We start from the raw sequence: 26196 nt of genomic DNA, 5'->3' as shown, positions 1-26196 counted from the left end.
TAACTAACAATCATGGAGGAAGTAGATATAATTTGCCATTTCAATTAATGTTTTAGACAAATGTAAGGTTTTCTCTCAAAGCACCTTGGAAGAACCCATCAAAGGTAGCATCGCCAAGTTATTTGATAAGATTTCAGGTAGTTGATAATGCCATTCAAAGTAAAAATTGTTTGTTCCGTAACCGAAATACAAACCACGCTATTTACAAAGGGTTATTACTTTTAGCGTAGCTGAAATGGCGAGCCATTAGAATTTAACGAGGGTGTATTACCCCTGCGCTAGTTAGCGGGGGGGTAGGGGAGTGGTAGCTAGCTACCCCTCCTCCCCCTCACACACAGGTGAATACTCACTTTTCACTTTTGGCTCGGACTGTGACAGACGTCTCTGTCTTGGTCCTCGCTTGGCAGCCATTGTCTGTTTTGTCTTTACTTAATCGCTTACTTTTCTTTTCTCAATATATATATAAACATGTTTTCATGTTTGTATATATATTTGAGTATAGAAATAAGTAAGTTTCCTTTCAGATGTGTGTGTGTAGTGTACGATATCTACGTGGAGGCCTCGGCAGTTAGGCCACCACGGCGTATTTTATGGGTGGCGATCGAGTTTGACTTATGTCTTTCTCTCTCTCTCTCTCTCTCTTGAGATCGTTCACCCTTTTACTACGTGTTACTACGCCCTTAAAGCCTAGCTTCCTTTCCGTGTGGGGGGTTGCTACGCCGTACGTTTGTCTCAATTAGTTATGAATCTAATTGTAGTTGTTTTTTGTTTTTCAGCTTGTAGAACGATTCCTTTCGGGGTTTTCGTTCTTTCTTTAGTGTTCATTCATTTTTAAATTACATAATTACATAGTTACATAATTATAATTGTTATAATTCTGTTTTGGTTACAGCTCTCCTTCCGCGAGTGTAAGTGGTTGTGAGGGCACGTGCCTGTTGTGTAATTCTTTTTCCTTTCCCTCGGGATTCCTCTTCGGAGCCTTCCCGGGGGAATGAATGTGTACTAATATTATTTGTTTTATTTTTTTACAGTTACCGATCTAGTTCGTTTCTGTAATATAGCAACGGTGTTAGCTGTCTGGTTGAGTCCTGGGGATTCGGCTGTTGCTGCCTCCCCCCTTGTATTTTCGTCAGGGGCGTGTCTCCTTCTACTGGTAGTACTCCCGTGTCGACGGACAGCTCTCCAGTTCATTTTAGAACAGTCAGGAGGCTTGCCTCCTTGGGCGGATAACTTTCCTTCCGAGGGAAGTTTTTCCTGTCCAGGCTTGAGTTTTTCCCCTTTTGGGGGGTTCTTCTCTTGCCTTTTTTTCGTGCGACTATGCTCTTGGTGCTGAGCGGTCGCACCTGCAGTTTCGCTCAAGGGGCTGGGCAACTGCAGGAGCTCCTCTTCGGAGGATTGCTCCTTTTAGGTCACTGGCTGACCAGTCTCTTCCACGAAGTGTTTCTCTTTCGTTCGCGAGAGAGTACACTCATAGAGACTCCTCTTCGGAGGTTTCTTCTGTTGCTGTTGGCCTCCCTCGCCGTAAGGCCCTCCGTCCGCCTCGTCGTAAGGGCCTCTCATCTCCCTATAAGGGTGCTTGAGGCGCCCTTTTGGATCTCCGTTTGCAGCCTACAACTCCTTTTTCTCGATCTTCCGCCTTGGTGCAGATGGACAGCAGTCTGATCTCGTCTTCCGACGGGCAACGGTCTTCCCGACGGACAACGGTCTGCCCGACGGACAGCGGTCTTCCGACGGACATCAGTCTTCCGGCGGACAACGATCCCTTCGGGGCAAAGGGTTGCCCCCACGGGGGTTCTTCCCTTGCGTGTCAGGGTTTCCCTGCGCGCCCTTCTGCTCATCAGCGCTCTCCTGTTCGTCAGCGCTTTCAAGATGATCTTCCCTGCGGTTCCTGTTACGTGCCCTGTGCGCCCACGTTCGCCCTCGCGATCTAGAACTTCGGTTCAGGTCGGGGTCAAGGACTCTTCTTCTTTGCGCAGGCTTCCACGCGTAGCCTTCTGCTCGTCAGCGATCATCAGCTCGTCAGCGATCATCAGCTCGCCAGCGATCATCAGCTCGCCAGCGATCTCCGGATCGCCCACGTGTGTTACAGCTGGCATGCAAACGTTCTCCAACACTTCTGAAGGAACATGGTTCGCCAGCTACTAGCTCACCTGCGGATGCTGATCGCCATCGCGCGACCCTCAACTGCGGATGCTGATCGCCATTGCGCGACCCTCAACTGCGGATGCTGATCGCCATTGCGCGACCCTCAACTGCGGATGCTGATCGCCATCGCGCGACCCTCAACTGCGGATGCTGATCGCCATCGCGCGACCCTCAACTGCGGATGCTGATCGCCATCGCGCGACCCTCAACTGCGGATGCTGTTCGCCCGCTTACGCATGCTGCTCCTCATCGCACAACACTGAACGATCGCCCTCCTGCGGATACTGATCACCATCGCACCCTTTCACGCGATCATTCACCTGCGCATGCTGCTCGCCATCGCACAACCCTGCACGATCGCCCGCTTACGCATGCTGCTCCTCATCGCACAACCCTGAACGATCGCCCTCCTGCGGATGCTGATCACCATCGCACCCTTTCACGCGATCATTCACCTGCGCATGCTGCTCGCCATCGCACAACCCTGCACGATCGCCCGCTTACGCATGCTGCTCCTCATCGCACAACCCTGAACGATCGCCCTCCTGCGGATGCTGATCACCATCGCACCCTTTCACGCGATCATTCACCTGCGCATGCTGCTCGCCATCGCACAACCCTGCACGATCGCCCGCTTACGCATGCTGCTCCTCATCGCACAACCCTGAACGATCGCCCTCCTGCGGATGCTGATCACCATCGCACCCTTTCACGCGATCATTCACCTGCGCATGCTGCTCGCCATCGCACAACCCTGCACGATCGCCCGCTTACGCATGCTGCTCCTCATCGCACAACCCTGAACGATCGCCCTCCTGCGGATGCTGATCACCATCGCACCCTTTCACGCGATCATTCACCTGCGCATGCTGCTCGCCATCGCACAACCCTGCACGATCGCCCGCTTACGCATGCTGCTCCTCATCGCACAACCCTGAACGCTCGCCCTCTTGCGGATGCTGATCACCATCGCACCCTATCACGCGATCATTCACCTACACATGCTGCTCGCCATCGCTTACCATCACGCGGTCATTATCGCCAGCGATCTTCTTCACCTACGCGGCAGCACGATCCCTCGCCGTCACGCCATCGCTTGCGTTCGTCGCCTCGAACACGTGTTCATTTACCTGCCCACCCTCACGCCCACTCGCCTGCGCGCCCGCGCGATCGCTCGCCCGCGCGACCGCTCGCCTGCGCGCCCGCGCGACCGCGCGACCGTTCGCCCTCGCGCGACCATAGTTCGCCCTCGCGCGACCATAGTTCGCGGCGAATTCCGCAGCCGGTGGTAGCAGCAGGGACGCGTGCTCCTAGACGGCACTCGGGATCACCTCCATCCAAGCACAGGTTGGTAGTGCAGGACGAAGACAGGTCAGTACAGCATTCTTCCCCACCTTCTTTTCAGGCAGGTACCGTCGTGTTCACTCCAAAGGATCGCCCAATCCCTTTCACCTTAGCGAGGATTTCGGACTCTGTGTCCTTGGAGCAGCAGAGATGGTTTGGTCCGCTGGCACGGGCGTTAATGAGGGTTATGAAACCAGCACTCGCCGGCCAGGGTAACAAACCAGCGGCTGTCTCTCCTACGCTGAAGAGAAAGAGAGGAGTGGACTTTGTGGTGACTTCCCCTAGGGCAAAGTTGGTTCCCAAGAGGTCGGTCTCGAGGGTCCCCTCTCCTGCACGAGTACTCTCTCCTTCTCCCGCCCTGGAAGGATTTTTGGCGGGGGGGGCTTTCCGTTCAAGATTTCTCCATCGGACAAGGGGTGACTGCTTACCTCTTCCTCTGGGAGCTTACCAGGTTCTTTCCCTCCTCGGTTACGGCCCGAGGTTTGGTTCAAGGAAGCTACAGGAAGATCAAGGGTACTTTCCTCCTCTCGAGCTCAGGCACCTTGGCCTTTCGTCGTTAAGTATCTACTTGCGGACAAGCTCGATGTTGTACCATCTGGACGCGCTGACTGAAGGCTTCCTTCGGGTGTCTCATCTGTGGAGGTCGACGACCTCAGACACCCTTCCATCCTTGAGAAGAGTTTTGTCTGTGCCCAAGGACAGAGACTTAGACAGCTGCTGTGCGGAGTAAATCGACTTCCGTTTTCACTCCTCCAAGGCGCTTTCTTCCAGACTCTGCAGGGCTCCAGCGCCCTTTTCTTTCAACCACGTCGGCCTAAGTTATCGGCTACGACAACTGGGACAAGGTATCCAATTGCAGTTTCCTCCTGTCAGGAACAGATGGCACGGGAGACTCCCCCGGGGGGGGCATAGTCCTAAAAGGAGTTCACGAACTCTAGGATTGCAGGTTTTTTCGCTGGGAGGATGCTTAAGGTTACTCATCCGAAAGACAGCTTCCCGATGCCCATTCCCGCACAATCTCTGTGAGTAGCCAAGGATATCGCGCCTGCCGTCTCTGTCAGCGAATTCAGTGTCTCTGAACCTCTATGCCATAGCATCAGCAGAGTTGCCCGGTTGGGCAGAATGATCCATACCTTAGGCGAAGGTCTTCCTTAGGATCATTGACGGCTTCACCCCCGGCCCCCTCAGTCGATCCTTTCTTGTAAGGAAGGATCTGAGAGGGGATGTCCATAGTCGACCTCTCAGCCCTGATCAAGTTTGTCGAACAAACTTCGGCCAGCGTAGACCAGCAGAATCGATCAGACTGGTAACGAGGCGACAGGACTCCTTTAACCCTGGATCGGAAGGACGGGTACTTTCAGTTTCCATTCCATCCATCTTCCAGGGTGCTCGTCGAATTCAGCCTAGACTGCAAGTATTCCTGCTTATGATGCAGTGTGGCTATCCCGCCGTGGCATAGCAGGTTTGTTTCCCCAGAGAACTCTCCCTGCCTTCCTCTTGGCCGCTCAGGTGCAGGCTTCCGCCTCCTCTGCTGTTTGGAGGGCTGGTCAACTCCGGTAGGCTCGGGTTTCGACCTTCTTCAGCGCCGGGACAAGCTTCCAGATGCTGACCATGAGTGTGGGTTCATGGTATTTTGCTTGGAGCCTTCTCTTCCTCTGCCTCAACATCTGGAGTATCTGGCCATGATATTGAGTCAACCGCCTTACCACATTGGAAACCCTGCTTCTCGTCCGTCCAGCGAGGTTAAGCAACGTCGGTACTTGGATGGGTGACCACCTGGGGACGCCAGATTCTGTTACCACATCCTCCGAGCCTTCCTTTCGGTTGACTGTGGCAAGACTGAGGAGAGTCGCAGTACCTGTTCTCAGTCAAGCAGAGCTTTCAGCCCTACCTTGGAACGTTTCCTAGTTCTTCTTTCCTCATTGACCCGTCTATAGTCCGAACGGTCGCCTCAGGATAAGTTCCATGTGGGGCGATCCAAGTTCCGGTGGCTTCAGGCAATGTTTAACCGGACTCCCTGGCCCTATGGGACCAGCGGAACTATTAAACCTGCAATGGGTGTTGACCTATGGAGCCTCTTGATGGTAGTGGATATTCTCGTCCTTTCCCCACATTCTTGATGGGGTTCTCGGACTCGTCAAGGAAAGGGGGGGGGGGGGGGGGGGCATGTTCCGGTCCAGGCCTATGGTCAAGACCTGAAGGATACCTCTCCATCATTCAGGCAGGCTTAAGGGCCTTAGTCTGGCCCCTCTTCAGATCCTACAGCTCCTGCCAAGTCGCCCCGTAGCGCATCGACTTCATTCTAACCAGCAGGGGACGCATTTTCACACCTTCACATCTTGCAGTAGAGATACCGGGATGATTGAGATTCTCTCAATTCCACCATCGGCTCTCTCATTCCAGGCAGGGGAATGTTTCTCTCAGACTATCCGAGCAGAGCCTCATAGAGAGAGTGTACCTAGGGGTCTTTGACCTTGGGTAACCAGCAAGTGCTGGTCTGGGGGACCTGATCGCGACACCTTGGAACCTCAAGCTTCCGCTAGTCTTCCCCCCAGTCTCAGACCCCGAGACTCGGGCAAGATGCATTCCGGTGATGGTGGGACGACTTCGACGCCTGCGTCTTCCCTCCTTTTTGTCTGCGGACAATGGGTCTCAACAAAACCAGGTTGTCTGTCAACCTTTCAATGGGAGAGCTCCACTGGGACTATGCGCAGAACGGTTTCTGGACCCTCTGCTTCCCCTGACGGAACTCCCGGGAGAGCTTCTCCCACGGCGCAGACTACTCAAGCAACCACACTGCGACATCTCTCCCGAACCGGGGCGTCGCTTCGGCTTCATGCCTGGAGACACTACGCTTCCTCCTCTAGAAGAGACAACCCGCTACAGTCGCGGTACGGAGGTCGCGTCATCTGCGATAGTCATCCACAGGGGTCTCCCAGGCAAAGTGAAGAGTCTAAGGTGGTTGGTGCCGTGGGAGATATACCTCTTCCCGTGAGGCCTCTTCTCCAGCAATAACGGTCTTATTGCCTTTCGGCGGGAGGAAACTCCTTTCCGCTCTCGGCAATGAAGCCTGTCGCTCAGCCTTTCCCTGACCTTCAGGCTTAAAGAAATAACTTTTTCCTGCCCGCTGGATCTATCCTCGCTCATGCGAAGCTACGATCGTCCTTGCCCTAGTCGGAGGAAGACCTCCAACTTGGAGCATGGCTCGGACTTTTAGTCCTTTAAGAGATCTTCTCAAGACCCTTTTACGACAGGCCTCGGATTGTATTCCGCCTTGGGTCTTCTGCTCACTCTGGCCACGGCCAGTGTGTAAGCAATCTTCTTGGTCTCTTACTACTCCCCCCTTTCTAAGGAAGAGGGGAAGGCAACATTCAGGCTCGCTCCTGAGTTGTTGGCTAGACTCAGAATCTGAGGGTCCCGACCCTTCGGTCCGATTCATTCAAGATTTCTAGTCTCCATTCTGTGTCTGATGTCCCAAGACCTTCTCTTTCTTGCCAGTAAGGAATCGAGAGATTAGCGCTGGGAACAGCTGCAGTTTGGCCTCAGCTGCAGCCGATTTGGGAACACAAGGAGGACATGGGGGGAGAGTCACCAGTATACCTCTTCAGCCCGGACTCAAGGACATTCATCTCGACCTGTCTTCAGACCCTCCCCCGTCACGTCGCCCTACAGCACGATGTTGGATACATCGCAACGTCCCTCGCCTTCGAGTAATACTACTCTGTGACGCAGGTGCTACAAGCTGGAGTCTGGAAGCGTCTGATGACCTTCGCAGCCCGCTTCCTGCAGGGCGTGACCCACAGGAGTCTCGATACGGTTTCTATTGCTCTGTGGTGGCTACACAACAGCTGGTCTAACCTCAGGCTCCTTTTTGGACAGGTAGCAGAAGGTTGAGGGCATTGTTATCAGGTTTTAGTCTGCATGAACGAAAGAAGTATGTCTGGCCCTTACTTCTTTCTTCATCATCCCCTCTACGGGGAAGCAGCATCCTGGTCTCTGCATAGCTGACCTCGAATCTCTGCAGGTAAACCATGCTTCCTTGTGTTCCGAGTATTGAGTCAATACTGTCGCGTCCCCCATACCCTGACGAGGTGGTATTGGGAACGTCCTAACCCAGAGTTCCTTCTGGAACTCCAGGTCAACTGCCTAAGACGGGTCACACTTCTTCCTTCACACACAAGCTTACGTAGGCCACATGGTTCCTTGCGGAGCAAGGAACATGTGAGGTGCAGGGACTCCTTTTCTCGAGTGCGACTCACTCGGATTCTGAGTCCCCGGGTAAAGCCAAAGCCAGTATGGCTGGGGACTTTCCACCCTTCCTAAGGGATAAGTCACCCTTTGTAAATAGCGTGGTTTGTATTTCGGTTACGGAACAAATGACAAATTCGAAGATAATTTGTATTTTTCCTAACCATACAAACCTTAGCTATTTACACATATTTGCCCGCCAGCCCTGTCCCCCAAGACAAGTCCTACCTCTAAGTGAAAGTGAGTATTCACCTGTGTGTGAGGGGGAGGAGGGGTAGCTAGCTACCACTCCCCTACCCCCCCGCTAACTAGCGCGGGGGTAATACACCCTCGTTAAATTCTAATGGCTCGCCATTTCAGCTACGCTAAAAGTAATAACCCTTTGTAAATAGCTAAGGTTTGTATGGTTAGGAAAAATACAAATTATCCTCGAATTTGTCATATTAAAAACAAGTGAGTATATCTTTTGAGAAGTGGGACAGAAATCTATAAGAAAAAGTCAAGAATTACTATATTTGGTGTAGCATACCATGTCCCTAGTTGAGTGAATATTGTTGATTTTGTAATAGTGAAGCAAGCATTACATATTAGTTTCATGATTCATTGCTATCTTGAAACATGTATCTGTTATCTGGTTGTATATAAATTGCCATTTTTTTATTGCTATTCCTATTCTTTTTAACCCTTTTACCCCCAAAGGACGTACTGGTACGTTTCACAAAAGCCATCCCTTTACCCCCATGGACGTACCGGTACGTCCTTACAAAAAAAAATGCTATAGAAATTTTTTTGCATATTTTTGATAATTTTTTGAGAAAATTCAAGCATTTTCCAAGAGAATGAGACCAACCTGACCTCTCTATGACAAAAATTAAGGCTGTTATAGCAATTTAGAAAATATATACTACAAAATGTGCTGGGGAGAAAATAACCCCTTGGGGTTTAAGGGTTGGAAATGTCCAAAGAGCCTGGGGGTAAAACGGTTAAACAGTGTTCAGTATAGATTATTTGAACTGATATGACAGTGAAGCTTCGAAGGGCTGTTTATCAATTTTTAAATATTTAACTTAGCCGGTGAATATATAATAGCTGCAACTCTGTTGCTCGACAGACACATACATAAAAAACTCGCCAGCGATCGCTATGCAGGTTGCGGGTGTGCCCACCAGCGCCAACTGTCGGCCAGATACCACTCTCGATGTAAACAAAACCTTCAATTTCTTCTCTGTCGACGTGTCGACAAGACGTACTTTACTCGCTGTTGAACCTGGAGTTTTTCCCATCATATTTGGTGAAGTACTTTAATTTGGTTTGAGCTTTCGCAGTACAGGTGTTTTTCTTCAAATAAATCCTTGAACTCTTTTTTGAATCGGATTAATTGTTGATGACTTAGATCGTTTTTTTTTGGAATTTTCCCTTGACTAATTCAAAATGGCTGACCCTTCTCAAGTTCCCAAGTTTCGAAAGTGTAATGCTAGGGACTGTCATAGGCGTCTTCCAAAGGCTTCTCTCGACCCTCACACTGTTTGTTCCAATTGTCGGGGTAAAACCTGTCAATTGGAAGATCGGTGTGAGGAATGCGTGGGCCTTTCGGAATTCGATTTTATCGAATTTGATAAATATACACGCAGACTAGAGAGAGATAGGGTAAGGAGAAGTTCTTCTAGGTCGGTAGATTTTTCCTCTCCACATGCCCCTGAACCTATTCCTTCCCCTGTAGTGGTTGTTCCTAACCCCCCTCCTAGCACTCGGGAACCGTCTATGGCAGACATAATGCGTGCTATTCATGCCTTGGGGGAGAGAGTTGAGGCTTTAGCAAGTGACCGAAATCAACTCATGGCGGACGTGAAGGAACTCAAGTGCCAAAGTGCCACGGCGGATAGTGTCAAAGTGCCTAGTGTTACGCAAAGTGTTGTGAACAGTGTTGCGACCGAGGGTTCGTCTGTTCGTGCCTGTCGTCCACCTAGTCCGGGACCTCTTGCAAGCTCCCAAGCCCAGGGGAGAAGCAATGTCGTACGACTTATGGGTTCGAGAGGCCTTGATCAGCGAACAGACGTTCCCTCTTTGGTATCAGGCGGATCTCGTCAAGATCGCCCCTACCATAGTAAGACGAGAGAGCCCATTTTTACCTCGTCGTCCGAAGGTGTTTCACGTAAGAAACCTTGGACCAAGGTCTCTAGACCTTTAAAGCGTAAGTCGGTCCCTTCAGGACAAGTCCAACGTCCCGGATTTAGCCACTGGGACAGTTCGGACCCGTGGCCGTCATCTGATGACTGCTCGCCGCCTAAGAGAGGCAAAGTTGTGCCGTCTCATTCGCTAACCCCGTCTGTTACCGCACCTGCTTCCGTAGACCCTAAATGGGTGTTACTGCAAGACATGCAGTCTAAGCTTGCGTCCTTGATGGAGGACTACAACGCTGAGAAGGTTTCCGTTGAACCTACTGGCCATCAGCCATCCAAGCGTTCTGTTGTGCGTCCTGTTGACGTGGATGTAGCTTTCTCGCGTCAACCAGTTGGTGTGGTACCTCCACCGATGCGACCCAGTGTGGATTTCCAGCCGCACGTTGACGTTAGGCAACGCACTGATGCGATTGGTGACGTTCAGGACGTTCATCAACCATCAGAGTTGACTAGTATCAAAGAAGACAGGAGGTTGGAGACCGGTGCTAGACGTCAGTGCTCTGAATGTCTTTGTCACAAAGACGAAGTTTACCATGGAGACCACAAAGTCAGTCCTAGCAGCGGTCAGAAAGGGAGACTGGATGGTCTCTCTAGACCTAAGGGATGCTTACTTCCACATCCCCATTCACTCAGACTCCCAACCTTTTCTGAGATTCGTCTTCGACGATGTGGTGTACCAGTTTCGGGCCCTGTGCTTTGGCCTAAGCACAGCTCCTCTCGTGTTTACGAGGCTTATGAGGAATGTGGCAAAATTCCTCCATTTATCGGACATCCGAGCCTCCCTTTATTTGGACGACTGGCTTCTCAGAGCCTCTTCCAGTCATCGCTGTCTGAAGGATCTCAATTGTACTCTAGATCTGACCAAGGAATTGGGACTCCTAGTCAACATGGAAAAGTCACAGCTGGTCCCATCCCAAACTATTCTGTATTTAGGGATGGAGATTCACAGTCAAGTTTTTCGGGCTTTTCCGTCGGCCCCCAGAATAGATCAAGCCCTACTCTCCATCCAGAAGATGTTGAAGAAAGAACGCTGCTCAGTCAGGCTTTGGATGAGTCTGGTAGGAACGCTGTCATCCCTGGAGCAATTTGTCTCACTAGGAAGGCTACACCTCCGACCTCTTCAATTCCATCTGGCTTTTCAATGGAAAAAGGACAAGACGCTAGAGGCGGTCTCGATCCCGATTTCCGAAAAGATAAAGACTTGTCTGACTTGGTGGAAGGACAATATCAGCCTACGAGAGGGTCTTCCCCTAGCAGTTCAGAAACCCAACCACGTTCTCTTCTCGGACGCATCGGACTTGGGCTGGGGCGCGACGCTGGACGGTCGGGAATGCTCAGGTCTGTGGAACTCGAGTCAAAGGAGCATGCATATCAACAGCAAGGAGCTTTTGGCGGTTCATCTGGCCTTGATAAGCTTCGAGAATCTCCTTCGAGGCAAGGTGGTGGAGGTCAACTCGGACAACAACACGGCCTTGGCGTACATTTCCAAACAGGGAGGTACCCACTCATTGACTCTGTACGAGATCGCAAGGGACCTGCTCATCTGGTCAAAAGATCGAGGCATCTCCCTAGTAACGAGGTTCATCCAGGGCGACTTGAACGTCCTAGCAGATTGTCTCAGTCGGAAAGGTCAAGTAATTCCAACTGAATGGACCCTCCACAAGGATGTGTGCAAGAGACTTTGGGCGACTTGGGGTCAACCCACCATAGATCTCTTTGCAACCTCGCTGACCAAGAGGCTTCCAATCTATTGCTCTCCAGTCCCAGACCCAGCAGCAATACATATAGATGCCTTCCTCCTAGATTGGTCACATCTAGATCTTTACACATTCCCACCATTCAAGATTGTCAACAAGGTACTGCAGAAATTCGCCTCTCACGAAGGGACAAGGTTGACGTTAGTTGCTCCCCTCTGGCCCGCGAGAGAATGGTTCACCGAGGTACTTCGATGGCTGGTAGACGTTCCCAGAAGTCTTCCTCTAAGAGTAGACCTTCTACGTCAGCCACACGTAAAGAAGGTACACCAAAGCCTCCACGCTCTTCGTCTGACTGCCTTCAGACTATCGAAAGACTCTCGAAAGCTAGAGGCTTTTCGAAGGAGGCAGCCAGTGCGATTGCTAGAGCGAGGAGAGCGTCTACCATTAGAGTTTACCAATTGAAGTGGGAAGTCTTCCGAGACTGGTGCAAGTCAGTTTCCGTATCCTCGTCCAGTACCTCTGTAGCCCAAATAGCTGATTTTCTCTTATACCTGAGAAAAGTACGATCCCTTTCAGCTCCTACTATCGAGGGCTACAGAAGCATGTTGGCCTCGGTTTTCCGGCATAGAGGCTTAGATCTTTCCAACAATAAAGATCTGCAAGACCTCCTTAAGTCTTTTGAGACCTCTAAGGAACGTCGTTTGGCTACACATGGGTGGAATTTAGACGTGGTCCTAAGATTCCTCATGTCAGACAGGTTTGAGCCTTTACATTCAGCCTCCCTGAAAGATCTCACTCTTAAGACTCTTTTCCTGGTATGCTTAGCCTCGGCTAAAAGAGTCAGTGAGCTTCATGCCTTCAGCAAGAACATCGGGTTTTCGTCAGAAAAAGCTACTTGTTCTCTGCAGCTGGGTTTCCTAGCCAAAAATGAGCTACCTTCTCGTCCTTGGCCTAAATCTTTCGATATTCCTAGCTTATCGGAGATCGTAGGCAATGAACTAGAAAGAGTATTATGCCCTGTTAGAGCTCTTAAGTTCTACTTAACTCGTACTAAACCTTTACGAGGCCAATCTGAAGCGTTATGGTGTTCGGTTAAGAAACCATCCTTGCCTATGTCAAAGAATGCTTTGTCATATTTTATCAGATTGTTAATACGAGAAACTCATTCACACTTGAGTGAGGAAGACCGATCTTTGCTTAAGGTTAAGACGCACGAGGTTAGAGCTGTAGCAACTTCCGTGGCCTTTAAGCAAAATAGATCTCTGCAAAGTATCATGGACGCAACCTATTGGAGAAGCAAGTCAGTGTTCGCGTCATTTTACTTGAAAGATGTCCAGACTTTACGAGAACTGCTACACACTGGGACCATTCGTAGCAGCGAGTGCAGTAGTGGGTGAGGGCTCAACCACTACAATTCCCTAATTCCATATCCTTTTAATCTGTCTCTTGAAATGTTTTTTAATGTTGTTTTTATGGGTTGTCTGGAAGGCTAAGAAGCCTTTCGCATCCTGGTTGATTTGGCGGGTGGTCAAAGTCATTTCTTGAGAGCGCCCAGATTAGCGGTTTGATGAGGTCCTGTTGTATGGGTTGCAGCCCTTGATACTTCAGCTCCTGGGAGTCTGTCAGCATCCTAAGAGGATCGGTGGGCTCCGTAAGGAAGACGTACTTACAAGGCAGAGTAATCGTCTAAGTCGACTTCCTTACCAGGTACCTATTTATTTTGGTTTTGTTATATTGATAACTGTCAAAATGAAAAAAACTCCTAGCTTATACGATGTAAACATATTTAACTCTGGTCTCTACCCACCTCCTTGGGTGTGAATCAGCTATTATATATTCACCGGCTAAGTTAAATATTTAAAAATGATATTTTAATTATAAAATAAATTTTTGAATATACTTACCCGGTGAATATATAAATTAAACGACCCTCCCTTCCTCCCCAATAGAGACGCAGTGGGATGAGAAGAAATTGAAGGTTTTGTTTACATCGAGAGTGGTATCTGGCCGACAGTTGGCGCTGGTGGGCACACCCGCAACCTGCATAGCGATCGCTGGCGAGTTTTTTATGTATGTGTCTGTCGAGCAACAGAGTTGCAGCTATTATATATTCACCGGGTAAGTATATTCAAAAATTTATTTTATAATTAAAATATCATTTTAACGCAATAGGACAACTTTTCTAAAGATCCTTAGAGGTTTGAAAATTAGGACAAGAGATTGTAATATCCTTATTCTCATATGTTTCTTTTCCCTCAGGTTGATCAAATAGGAAAAGGAGGTCAATAGATTAAATGGAAGAACTGTGAGGAATAGTTGAATCCATGTCATACATCAATGATGGTCTAAGCCAGTTTACCATATGGTTTCAGAGCTTCTAAAGGTAAGACATTGAACTTGATAGAATTGTTCAATTGATTTGAGGTAAATGCAATGAATTATAAAGACAGCTTATTTTTGATGGTATGAAATAGAATGTGGTCTTAAAACTTTTTTTCTTTGAAGCAGTATTTTGAAGCCTGATATAATGTGGGTCAAGTGGTTAAGTCTACTATTAGGTGTAACGATGATATTCTTATTGTTATTGCTTGCTAGACTACAACCCTAGTTGGAAAAGCGTAATGCTACAAGCCCAGGGGCTCAGGGAAAATAGCCCAGTGAGGAAAGGAAACAAGGAAAAATAAGATATCTTGCGAACAGTAACACCATTGAAATAAATATTTCTTATTTCTTAAACTATAAAAACAAGCAGAATGCTATAAGCCCAGGAGCTCCAACAGGGAAAATAGCCCAGTGAGGAAAGGAAACAAGGAAAAAATAAAATATCTTACAAACAGTAACAACATTGAAATAAATATTTCTTATTTCTTAAACTATAAAAACTAACAGAACCAGAGGAAGAGAAATAAGATAGAATAGTGTGCCCAAGTGTACCTTCAATCAAGAGAACTCTAACCGAAGACAGTGGAAGACCTTGGTACAGAGTTTATGGCACTACCCAAGACTAGAGAACAATGGTTTGATTTTGCAGTGTCCTAGAAGAGCGGCTGACCATAGCTAAAAAGTCTCTTCTACCCTTGTCAAGAAAAAGTAGTCACTGAACAATTACAGTGCAGTAGTTAACTCCTTGGGCGATGAAGAATTGTTTGATAATCACAGTGTTGTCAGGTGTATGAGGACAGAGGAGAATCTGTAAAGAATAGGCCAGACTATTCGGTGTGTGTGTGTAGGCAAAGGGAAAGTGAACTGTAACCAAAAAGAAGGATCCAATGTAGTACTGTCTGGCCAGTCAAAGGACACCATAACTCTCTAGCTGTAGTATCACAACGGGCGGCTGGTGCCCTAGCCAACCTACTACCTTAGAAATAAAGAACAAAATACTTCTGAAATAAAACTAAGATATTGAAGGTACTGTTGATAGGAAAGCTTCAATATAAAGTACACTTCACTAAGGTGAGAAGTGACAGTTTGTTGAACCTCGTGTTGGAACCGAATGGACTGACGATTTAGTTCTCTGCAATCTGGAAATATTGATAATTATATTATAGTCGTCTTCAGCTTTCATTCATGTTCAGATGTGGTATAACCCGAAGTGGATAATGTGGGAGGGTGGGCTGTGCCACCCTAGCAGTACCAGCTGAACTCGGTTGAGTCCCTTGTCAGGCTGGGAGGAATGTAGAAAGGAGACGTCCCCTTTTTTGTTTCATTTGTTTGATTTCGGCTACCCCCCAAAATTGGGGGAAGTGCCTTGGTATATGTATGTATAACCAGAAGTTACATCCTTTATCAACGTAATTTTTCTCTGATTCTCTTTCAAGATTCCGTCTATTAGAAGTATGGAATCAAATAGAATTTAGCTAACACAAAACAATCTAATGTGGGATTTTTGCCTTGAATTTTCGTTTTCATTACAAAGTTATTTGACAAGATTTAATGCAATCATCAATTTTGTTAAGGAAAATGAAAGTAACTGCTAACGCCACAAATAGTTCATCGTGCAATATAGGAGGAATTGATCAAAACTATGAATTATATAGGGTTAACCCCATATCGAGAAACCTTTTGCATAGATTAATGTTGCATGTCAATTTAGTGTTCCCAGAATTTGCAACTTTGAACCCCACAAATGACTTATTGTGCTATAGATGTTGCCTTTTTATCTTGATTGGAATTTTTTTTATCCAATCCAATTGAGCTAGACCATATTTTAGGAATCAAAAGCTTGCTTATAGATACATGTTTGTCGTGAATTTGAAAATCCTATAGATGATAAAATTCTTTGAGAACTTACATACATACATATACCAAGGCACTTCCCCCAATTTTGGGGGGTAGCTGACATTAACAAATGAAACAAAACAAAAAGGGGACCTCTACTCTCTACGTTCCTCCCAGCCTAACAAGGGACTCAACCGAGTTAAGCTGGTACTGCTAGGGTGCCACAGCCCACCCTCCCCTGTTATCCACCACAGATGAAGCTTCATAACGATGAATCCCCTACTGCTGCTACCTCCGCGGTCATCTAAGGCACCGGAGGAAGCAGCAGGGCCTACCGGAACTGCGTCACAATCGCTCGCCATTCATTCCTATTTCTAGCACGCTCTCTTGCCTCTCTCACATCTATCCTCCTATCACCCAGAACTTAAGGTAAAGATATACTGTACTGTAGTAGCAAAAATGCACGCTGGGCATTATTAGCAAGGGGAGAATTCTACATATTGTCACCCTCATAAACTAACTGCCTAAGTCATTTTCTCCACTTGTTGGGAAATAGAAAAAACCTTCTCATTTCCTAATTCTTTATATCATTGTATTGAGCTTCAATTAACAAATTCTAATTCACAAATTCCTCTGCTAAGAATTTGTGAATTGAAAATCAAGACAATGATATAAAGTATTAGGAAATGAGAAGGCTTTTTTTGAGTTCCCAACAAGTGGAGAAAATGACTTAGACAGTTAGTTTATGAGGGTGACGATATGTAAAATGTTTAAATGATAGCATGCGCAGTTACAGTAACGGACTAAATAGAAATTGATTGAAGTACCTTCAAATAAACAGTACGGGTTACAATATGCCACTTTTTTTGCTGTTTTTAGTGATAGGAACATAAATATAAGATGTTTGAGTCCTTGTTGTACCTCGTTATCCATGTTTAGAGATACCAAATTATTTTAACGTGTACAGTATGACAGTATTAACTGATTTCATGTTATTTCAGAAAATCTGCTGCCTTGAGCGAAATCTGAAAGCAGCCCAGAGAATCGTCTCAATTGAAAACTCTTCGAGAGGAGGCCGAGTGTTCTCAGCGGGACGTGGCCAGTCGGTTATCAGTTCCGAAACCGATTCAAAGGTTTAAGTTGACAGATGATTGCTGAGATGGGAAAGAGAAGTCCCTCGCTTCCCTTGCGCTCTTCCAGATGCAGATCCATTTTCTCTGTCACTGTTAAAGGATGTTTTGTCCCTTTCATATGTGAAAGTAAACTTATGCACAGAAGTCCAAGGGGGTGGTAGGGGTACTCTTGAGGGATGCTTGAGCTCATGTTTTCACTCATGTCTATGAATTGGTACGTGAATAATGTTTTATGTGATTGTATTATGGAATGTGCAGTAGAATGTGTAATGTCAAATGTAATTGCCAAAAAAATCATATTCTTCTATGAATGAGCAAAGAAACCTTACTTTGGAGTAAGCATATTTCAATTGCTTTGTTTTTGTTGATGTTTAATACTGGATGTGTTGGTTTAAAGAATGTACAATTTTTGTTCAAGCTCATAGAAAACCATAGATTTTTCAATTTAATTTTGAAAATTTTTCTTTAAGCAAAAATTTTGTGATGGTTAAATTTTAATTCCAATATTTTGAACTGGCCAATTTCATGTAAATTTTGTTGTGTGTTATGTAGGAAATTGAACTCGTAGAGCATTTATTTTACAATGAGCTGGACTTTTCATTTTTTATTCTAATTTGATTGACTATCACATTGATTTTTCATTGTTTACATGAAACTTTTACTATTCTAAATCCTGCCAGATGTCTTTAAAGGTAAAAACTTGAAATAGTTTGCGATCAATTAAATCAATAGTTATTCCTTTGGTTGAGTGTATGGGAATACTTTTATTACAAATATGACACATGCTGTCCCTTCGAAAGGTGGTACCAGCTTGGGGCTTAAATAGCTTTTCGTCTTAGGTCTGACATTCATATCCTGTACCTGAAATAGGGATAAATACTGCTGTGGCCATTTTTAAGTCTGTGGGGAAAGCCTTACAAATTTATAACATTGTCAGTAACTAGAAAGATGCAGTTAAGCGAATTTTTATTCAAGTTAATCAGTCTAGGTTGAACATATACCAAGGCACTTCCCCCAATTTTGGGGGGTAGCCGACATCAACAAATGAAACAAAACAAAAAAGGGGACCTCTACTCTCTACGTTCCTCCCAGCCTGACAAGGGACTCAACCGAGTTCAGCTGGTACTGCTAGGGTGCCACAGCCCACCCTACAGTATGGCTCTGAGAAATGTTAGACTTCACTGAAAAAAGTCTGATTGTTTCGAACAAAAACTATCTTGTTCCTGAATTGCTATGAGAAATTTGACAACTTTTCAGATGCATTTGTAGCCAAAGTCTTAATTGACGTAGAAGCATTTTGAATTGTCTGGCAAAACTTAGAATCAATAGATAAGTTATTTTACTACTTTACTTTTCAAATGTACTTAATATTTTATTGCCAATATTGCTTAGGTAATGAAACAAAATGATAGTAAACTGTATACTGCATATATGTCCCAGATGTGAATTGATGAAGCATTGGTGCTACTATTTGAAGGAATTTCATATCTGGGAGTATGATTCATGATTTTATATTTCTCAGCTTTATAGATGTCTAGGTGATGAGATTATTATAGCCTTTTCATTACAGCAAAGATAAGGTTTTCATGGTCAGTCTGTGACATCGTAACTTAAGAATTCATTGATAATGAATTTAAATAGCATTATATATCTTTGATAACTTTAAGGCAAGGATAAAATTCTATTGGTTTTACATTGAATAGGTTTCCTTTTGCAAAATAATGCACCTCTTAAGATATCAATGGATTTTTAGAGGTTTTCGAAGCTATGATCTTCTGCAGTTTTATATAGACTTCAGGTGTATATACGTGGTAAATACAGAGTTCTTTTAAGATATTTAGTTTAAGGTTCATTTTGTCTATTATACATACATACATACATATACCAAGGCACTTCCCCCAATTTTGGGGGTAGCCGACATTAACAAATGAAAAAAAAAAAAAAAGGGCGACCTCTACTCTCTACGTTCCTCCCAGCCTGACAAGGGACTCAACCGAGTTCAGCTGGTACTGCTAGGGTGTCACAGCCCACCCTCGCCCATTATCCACCACAGATGAAGCTTCATAATGCTGAATCCCCTACTGCTGCTACCTCCGCGGTCATCTAAGACACCGGAGGAAGCAGCAGGGCCTACCGGAACTGCGTCACAATCGCTCGCCATTCATTCCTATTTCTAGCACGCTCTCTTGCCTCTCTCACATCTATCCTCCTATCACCCAGAGCTTTCTTCACACCATCCATCCACCCATTATATGATAGTCTATTATATGATAGTATTATTGTCTCAATGCCTTCATTCCTGATGCGTTGAAATGCAGTCATATTACACACCAGTAGATAGTAGTCTTGGTTTGGCATTTACAATGTTGTTAAGGAGATATAGGGATTCATCTGCTCTTATTTGATTATAGTGAGATTTTGTTTGCTGGAAGTCGTGATTATCTGTAACTTGCGACTTTGAACTGTAAATCGCGATAGTATTTTATTTGGTCTAGGAAGTATTGGATTCATATAAGGTGTTTGTTCTTGGTTTAATAGTTTTGGACAAATATTTAGTTCATGACAGAAGCAAGGAAATCTGAAAGAACCAAATGGTGGAGTTTGGAAGATAGAAAGAGTTTGTTAATGATAGTTTGCTTCCAGTTAGTATATAATACCATTTGTCATCAGGATGTTAGATGATAATAATAGTACTTATAGTCTATTTCTTTTAGCGAGGCAGATTTGCACCGACTCGCAACGGTGCCCTTTTAGCTCGGAAAAGTTTCCTGATCGCTGATTGGTTAGAATTATCTTGTCCAACCAATCAGCGACCAGGAAACTTTTCCGAGCTAAAAGGGCACCGCTGCGAGTCGGTGCAAATCTGCCTCGCTAAAAGAAATCGACTATAGTATTCGATACGCAATGCGACTGGATTTTAGTTTTCATATTCTAATTCCTAACATCAGAAATTGACGTTTAATGCTTCTATGTTTCAAACATCTAGGTTTGACATTTATATGTTTGATATCAGGTTTAAGGTTCCATTTGTTTTAAATAAATTGAGCACTAATCTTGTCTTCTACATGAGGATAGGTTCAGAATGTATTATTTTCAATGTTATCTAACTGCTTGCTAAAATATTTCCAAATTAGAAATTTAGTTTAAGAAGTTGGAAGCTCAAAAAAGGGATTTTGACGAAGGAAAAATCTATTTCTGGGGAGAGACCTGTGGCGCCCGGTGAAAAGAGTCCTTCTTATATACCTTTTCTGATAAAACCTTCAAACTATACCAGAGAAAGATAAAAGCATGGAATGCTGAGGTTACAACCCTCGCGCGAGCACCTTTTGGGTGTCGTATATAAAGCAAAGGCGCGTGAAATCCACTATTCACAGGTTGTCTTCCATTTAGTTAATTCCTTCGTCAAAGGGATGGGCCGATACAAAGGCCCTAGTCAACCCTACGACATTCATTTATATTTTCCTTGGGTAAATGACGTGACATTTCTTCGAAACACATTATTGCTATTATTATCGTTATTACTAGCTAAGCTACAACCCTAGTTGGAAAAGCAAGCTGCTATAAGCCCAAGGGCTCCAACAGGGAAAAATAGCCCAGTGAGGAAAGGAAATAAGGAAATAAATAAACGATATTAGTAATAAAAATTAAAATTAAATACTTTAAAAACATAAACAACACTAAAACATATTTAATTTATGAACTATAAATGGACTTGTGCAAGCCTGTTCAACATAAAAACATTTGCTGCGAGTTTGAACTATTTTTGTGAAAGAGGTTTGCTTTTCTTCAAGTTTCAGTTCTTGAACAATTGAATCTCTTTTAGTCTGCTTAAGAAAGTTTCCTGCACAGATTTTAATCTGGGAAAGTCTTATCAGTTTATGATTCCTTTGGCTTCATAAATTAAAATAGATTTTGGTACTTACAGATAAGCAAAGTGTTTTACCTGATTTCATTTTTCCATCAGAATATTGATTCAGGATTAATGTGATCAGTTTTGTTTAATTTTTAATTATATAAATTTTGGCAACATAGGATATGTGACCTGCTGTTTTTAACCCTTTTACCCCCAAAGGACGTACTGGTACGTTTCACAAAACTCATCCCTTTACCCCCATGGACGTACCACTACGTCCTTGCAAAAAAATGCTATAAATTTTTTTTTTTCATATTTTTGATAATTTTTTTGAGAAAATTCAGGCATTTTCCAAGAGAATGAGACCAACCTGACCTCTCTATGACAAAAATTAAGGCTGTTAGAGCAATTTAAAACAAATATACTGCAAAATGTGCTGGGAAAAAAATAACCCCCTGGGGGTTAAGGGTTGGAAATTTCCAAATAGCCTGGGGGTAAAAGGGTTAATTCAGAAAGTAATTTGTCCTTTACAAATTTGGTCTTAGAAAGTCTATTTTTTGGTACTTGAGGTCATCGTATCTAATAGCACCAGTGTCGAACCCACAGGATGGTGTTGTCGTTTGTTTCTCTGAGGTCTTGATCTGATCAAGGAGAGTCCAGTGGACACCCTCGTACGATGTTTTCCATTGTAGTGTTGCCCCACATGGGCATTGAAGGTTGGTGGGTGATCTCTATTTGTGTCTGTTATCTTTAGTTTTGCCCACTTTTACCCTTTGGTTAGGGTTACTCGATTGTTCTTGGTCAGGGTGTTTCATTGGGCAGCGCCCCATCAGATGGCCATTGGTCGCTTATCAGCCTCTTCTCTAGCCTGTGAGCAGCTGGCCAGATTGTTATGAAGCTTTTATTATTATCACAAGCTTAGCGGGATTTCAGTCCGCCCTGCTTCCCGATAATTGTGGAGTGGATCCCTGAGATCATTAATTTTATTCTTTTCAGTTTTTGCTAGCGTTTCTCGTATATTGAGTGGCGGGATACCTGGTACTGTGTATAAAGATGCTAGAGGTGTTGATTTTAAGGTGCCAGTAATAATTTGAGATTACTTATTTGGCTCTGGATCTACCTTATAGGCATGGCATGAGATTGCCCACACTGGTGCACAGTACTCTGCAATAGAGTAACAAAATGCCAGGGCTGTTTCTCTGTCTCGGGGTGTATTCGTCAGCTGGTGTAGGTGGGTTTACTGAGGAGTTTGTTCGTAGTTGCTACTTTACTTGCATTTGTTTGTATATTCTTTAAAGGAGTGTGTTCTGTCAGGAGTGACACCTAAGTAGACAAAGGAGGATTTTCCAGTTTTGTTACCCCATTTGATCTTTAATTTTCTTTTTGCTTGGCGATTGATCGCGTGGAAGGCACACACCTGTGTTTTGCTTGGATTGGCATTTAGGTGCTACTTTTTGTTGTAGGAGAGGGTAGTCAGGGCTTTGGACATAATTTCTTCGATGGTAGTAAAGGAGTCCGATTGACTAAAAATGCACAGGTTGTCTGCATATGTGTACCTGCGGATGCTTTGGTACTAAAGCTGGTCATATGCGTTCGTGCCAGCATTTTTTTTCTGATTGAAGTCAGAAATGCCTGTCTAAGTTCCATGGTACTTTCAGGAAAGGGATCTTCGTTATATGCCTGAATGTAATTCCTGTACTGCTTTCTGGAGTGTTCGTTGAGACCTGTTACTTGTCATTTTGCCTTCTGAAACCGAGACTTAGGATTCAGGATTCCTTGTCTTTAATGTTGTTTATCTTTAGGGCACAAAATTTGCAACCTAGTTTATGGTTCGTGGTCTTGTAAGATATCAGGAGTTTAGTAAACAATTAGTTTTCAACTGCTTTTCATCAACTTTGTTCAAGAGTAATAGAACTAATCTTTAGTTGGATTCAGAAAGAATTTGTCCTGTACAAATTTTAGTCTTTAGTAATCTTAGTTTAAGATACTTTTGGCTCCAGAAATTACAGATGAAGTTTGGCAAATTTAAATTTAGAAAGTCTTTTACTTATTGTCATATTGCCCTGAGAATTCATTGTCTACAATATTATTTACCTTCCGTAATATAAAGTTCGAAGCTTGGGATATGTTCATTGGTATTTGTAAGAAATTTAGTTAGATAATATTTCTTATAGATTTTTGCTTTTCATTCATTTCTCTACGAAATCTGAGTCTGTCTTTTATCCTTGATTCAGAAAGTTAATGTTCTGTACAGGTTTTTGTCCGGGAAAGTCGGTTTATGATACTTTGAGTCATCTACTCACATTCGGGACGTTCTTGTTTTATCGGTTTTGAAATCTGTCGGTTTGTGATAACTTTTACCGTACAAAGTGATAGTTTTGTATGTGATTTTTCCTACTTTCAACTCATTTTCTTTTGAAAAAAGCATATTTCTCCATAGTTGTTATGCCTGAACTGTCAGTTTTTACTTGCAATGGCACCGATAGGAAGGTATTTGTCCAGAATGCACTTTAATTATTAGTCCAAAAAGATGTTATTTGGCATTGAAAATTACTTTTGGAAAGAGTTCCACACAATAATTCCATTCATGAAAATTTCATACCTAAAAGTTTCTTTCAAATTTCTTGTTTTTTAGTTTTCAAAATTCTGCTTGTTTTTCAATATAACACATAACACTTCTTTTGAATTCTATTTGTATGAAAACTAGATTTTACAGACAAAAAAGTCATGTGAAATAGTTTCTTAGCTCAGAAAGTTTATCTTAAGTTTGTGTTCCTACAATTTTATAGATTCTGCGCCGCATTCTGCCAATTAAGTAGAGATTTTCTTGCAAATGGTAGAGGGGATTTTGTCCAGCAATTGTAGGCTTACATGATGTTGCATAGAAATGGGAGTTCTTGACTGAATTTTATTTACCAAGTTTATTTTGAAAGATTTTGGTTGCATAATTAATGGTTTTAAAGACTGCTTTCCTTGTCTCTCCACACAAAAGTCTTCAATGCGCTGACGCCGTATACTTTCTCAGTGTCTAGAGAATTTTGAGGCATCAGTATTGTCAAATCCATGCTACCATGACACGAAAAACAAATGTTTCTCATCCTTTCCGGAAAGACTTTTTATCATTATAGTCAGTCTTTTATTTACTATAGAGTTTATTTCAGATGATTTTGGTTGTATTATTAATGTCTTTAAAGACTGCTTTCCTTGTTTCTCCACACAAAAGTCTTAACCCTTTCACCCCCAAAGAACGTACTGGTACGTTTCACAAAACCCATCCCTTTACCCCCATGGACGTACCGGTACGTCCTTGCAAAAAAATGCTATAAAAAATTTTTTTTTCATATTTTTGATAATTTTTTGAAAAAAATTCAGGCATTTTCCAAGAGAATGAGACCAACCTGACCTCTCTATGACAAAAATCAAGCCTGTTAGAGCAATTTTTAAAAAAATATACTGCAAAATGTGCTGGGAAAAAAAATAACCCCTTGGGGGTTAAGGGTAGGAAATTTCCAAAGAGCCTGGGGGTAAAAGGGTTAAATGCACCGATTTGTTTGCCATGTATCTTCTTAAAGTTTTTAGAGAATATTGAGGCATAGTCAGTACAGTATATTGTCAAATCCATGCCACCTCAACACGAAGAACAAGTGATCTTTAATCCTTTCCTCAAAGTCTTTATATCATCATAGTGTCTTTCTAATAAGTAGGAGCTTGTTATGCAGTTTTAGAGGCACATATGTGAAAGCTTTAGAATCCACAGTCCCAGGCATCTTAGCGCCAATAACTTAGTATTGTGATAGTTTTATTTACATATGTATTCTGTTAGTATTTTTACCTTTAAGTTGTTGTTTCAAGACCAGGTGTCTCAATGACAGCCAACTTTTTCTTGTATCTAGAAGGTACGTCTATTTGAGATTCCTTTTTGTCCGAGTTTTGCCGTTCGAGATTTATTTACCAGGAAAGTCTTTACAGCTTAGGAGTGCTGTCAGCATATGCTAGAAGATGGTTATGGTTTTGTATTCTGCTAGAAATTGTGGATGCAAAAGGTGAATTATTTAGTAGTAGCTCTATACTGAAATTGAAAGAATTCGCAATTAGTAAGTAGAAGGGATCGCAGAATCTAAAATGAATAACAGACGACGGGCAAATTAGATACGCTTTTAAAAATGGCACTACTTCTTTGAAGCAAAATTGATACGTAAAAACGAGTAGCATTGCCGTTAGATTTTCCTTGAAGAAATAAGATGAATGCTTAAAGATGGTTTTTGTAGTTTGAAAATTATCAGCTGGTATCGTCATTCCAGAGGTGACTTGAATATTATGCCTAAATTTGAAAGTTGCAAATGTTTCAGGAAGTCTGCTCCATACCAGCGATAGTACGTGGTCCTGAACATGGCAATGATAATTCCCTAATCGATAAAATGAAACTGGCAATATTCATGAATTTTGTACTCCTTTTTTAGTAATTGGACAAAACTGTCATTTCTAGTCTTCCCTGCGGCTTCCTCCGAAGCCTTAGATGACCGCGGAGGAAGCAGCAGTAGGGGATTCAGCATTATGAAGCTTCATCTGTGGTGGATAACGGGGGAGGGTGGGCTGTGGCACCCTAGCAGTACCAGCTGAACTCGGTTGAGTCCCTTGTCAGGCTGGGAGGAACGTAGAGAGTAGAGGTCCCCCACCCTTTTTTTGTTTTTGTTTCATTTGTTGATGTCGGCTAACCCCCAAAATTGGAGGAAGTGCCTTGGTATATGTATGTGTGTCTAACCATATGATTGACAGCTATAGGAAACATGAATTATCTTTTCCAGACCTGGTGTAGTGATCTACTAGAAAGTTTTTCTTATTTTTATAGCTTTGTTCTTATAATTGATAGAACACCAAACTTTACCTGTTGACCTGTTTTAGTAAGCGGTATCTCTATACTAGAGAGAGGCAAGAGGCAAGAGAGCGTGCTAGAAATAGGAATGAATGGCGAGCGATTGTGACGCAGTTCCGGTAGGCCCTGCTGCTTCCTCCGGTGCCTTAGATGACCGCGGAGGTAGCAGCAGTAGGGGATTCAGCATTATGAAGCTTCATCTGTGGTGGATAATGTGGGAGGGTGGGCTGTGACACCCTAGCAGTACCAGCTGAACTTGGTTGAGTCCCTTGTTAGGCTGGGAGGAACGTAGAGAGTAGAGGTCCCCATTTTTGTTTTTGTTTCATTTGTTGATGTCGGCTACCCCCCAAAATTGGGGGAAGTGCCTTGGTATACTGTATGTATGTATGTAGTAAGCGGTATTAGACAGCAATTTAGATAGTCTTTTGAAACTCGTAAGATGAAATATTAAAGAAAACCCTTAAAACATCAAAACAAATGTCCAAGAACGGGACAATTCTATCTG

The 26196-nt window shown here is 44.0% G+C and overlaps 1 long non-coding RNA gene across 1 annotated transcript in view; it reads left to right on the top strand.

Moving 5' to 3' along the window:
* Positions 1-17610, top strand: part of LOC137637153 (uncharacterized) — a 33374-nt gene extending 15764 nt beyond the window's left edge. Inside the window, exons 4-5 of the long non-coding RNA XR_011043420.1 lie at positions 13874-13997; positions 16834-17610. This is a non-coding gene — a long non-coding RNA (uncharacterized lncRNA). The remainder of the gene's footprint in view (positions 1-13873; positions 13998-16833) is intronic.
* Positions 17611-26196: the final 8586 nt, after the last annotated feature.

The sequence above is a fragment of the Palaemon carinicauda genome, unplaced genomic scaffold (genome assembly GCF_036898095.1).
Source record: "Palaemon carinicauda isolate YSFRI2023 unplaced genomic scaffold, ASM3689809v2 scaffold56, whole genome shotgun sequence".
In the NCBI taxonomy this organism is placed as follows: Eukaryota; Metazoa; Arthropoda; class Malacostraca; order Decapoda; family Palaemonidae; genus Palaemon; species Palaemon carinicauda.
This window is presented reverse-complemented; position numbering and strand designations above follow the sequence as displayed.